Consider the following 2,366-nt stretch of genomic DNA (forward strand, 5'->3'; position numbering starts at 1 on the left):
TTAGATAGTCATTACACACAGAGGGATCTATTCCTATATATTATATAGAGTCATTACACACAGGGGGATCTATTCCTATATATTATATAGAGTCATTACACACAGAGGGATCTATTCCTATATATTATATAGAGTCATTACACACAGGGGGATCTATTCCTATATATTATATATAGTCATTACACACAGAGGGATCTATTCCTATATATTATATAGAGTCATTACACACAGAGGGATCTATTCCTATATATTATATAGAGTCATTACACACAGAGGGATCTATTCCTATATATTATATATAGTCATTACACACAGAGGGATCTACTTCATGTGTTTATTATATAGATTCATTACACACAGAGGGATCTATTCATATATATTATATAGTCATTACACACAGAGGGATCTATTCCTATATATTATATAGAGTCATTACACACAGAGGGATCTATTGCTATATATTATATAGAGTCATTACACACAGAGGGATCTATTCATATATATTATATAGAGTCATTACACACAGAGGGATCTATTCCTATATATTATATAGAGTCATTACACACAGAGGGATCTATTCCTATATATTATATAGAGTCATTACACACAGAGGGATCTATTCCTATATATTATATAGAGTCATTACACACAGAGGGATCTATTCCTATATATTATATAGAGTCATTACACACAGAGGGATCTATTCCTATATATTATATAGAGTCATTACACACAGAGGGATCTATTCCTATATATTATATAGAGTCATTACACACAGAGAGATCTATTCCTATATATTATATAGAGTCATTACACACAGGGGGATATATTCCTATATATTATATATAGTCATTACACACAGAGGGATCTATTCCTATATATTATATAGAGTCATTACACACAGAGGGATCTATTCCTATGTATTATATAGAGTCATTACACACAGGGGGATCTATTCCTATATATTATATAGAGTCATTACACACAGAGGGATCTATTCCTATATATTATATAGAGTCATTACACACAGGGGGATCTATTCCTATATATTATATATAGTCATTACACACAGAGGGATCTATTCCTATATATTATATAGAGTCATTACACACAGAGGGATCTATTCCTATATATTATATAGAGTCATTACACACAGAGGGATCTATTCCTATGTATTATATAGAGTCATTACACACAGAGGGATCTATTCCTATATATTATATAGAGTCATTACACAAAGAGGGATCTATTCCTATATATTATATAGAGTCATTACACACAGAGGGATCTATTCATATATTATATAGTCATTACACACAGAGGGATCTATTCATATATATTAGATAGTCATTACACATAGAGGGATCTATTCCTATATATTATATAGAGTCATTACACACAGAGGGATCTATTCCTATATATTATATATAGTCATTACACACAGAGGGATCTACTTCATGTGTTTATTATATAGATTCATTACACACAGAGGGATCTATTCATATATATTATATAGTCATTACACACAGAGGGATCTATTCCTATATATTATATAGAGTCATTACACACAGAGGGATCTATTGCTATATATTATATAGAGTCATTACACACAGAGGGATCTATTCATATATATTATATAGAGTCATTACACACAGAGGGATCTATTCCTATATATTATATAGAGTCATTACACACAGAGGGATCTATTCCTATATATTATATAGAGTCATTACACACAGAGGGATCTATTGCTATATATTATATAGAGTCATTACACACAGAGGGATCTATTCTTATATATTATATAGAGTCATTACACACAGAGGGATCTATTGCTATATATTATATAGAGTCATTACACACAGAGGGATCTATTCCTATATATTATATAGAGTCATTACACACAGGGGGATCTATTCCTATATATTATATAGAGTCATTACACACAGAGGGATCTATTCTTATATATTATATAGAGTCATTACACACAGAGGGATCTATTGCTATATTTTATATAGAGTCATTACACACAGAGGGATCTATTCCTATATATTATATAGAGTCATTAGACACAGAAGGATCTATTCTTATATATTATATAGAGTCATTACACACAGAGGGATCTATTTCACCTGTTTATTTCTGTTATTGTTAATGACTATGTTTTACAGCCGATGGTAACTGAAAAGTCATTATCTCAGAAAGTTAGATTAATTACCACAAAACACTTTCTAAGCATTTAAAATAGTCCCTTAGTCTGGTTCAGTAGGCTACACAATCATGGGGAAGACTGCTGACAGATGTCCAGAAGGCAGTCACTGACACACTCCACAAGGAGGGGAAGACACAAAAGGTCATTGCTAAAG

The sequence above is a fragment of the Anomaloglossus baeobatrachus genome, chromosome 6, assembly GCF_048569485.1.
Source record: "Anomaloglossus baeobatrachus isolate aAnoBae1 chromosome 6, aAnoBae1.hap1, whole genome shotgun sequence".
NCBI lineage: Eukaryota > Metazoa > Chordata > Amphibia > Anura > Aromobatidae > Anomaloglossus > Anomaloglossus baeobatrachus.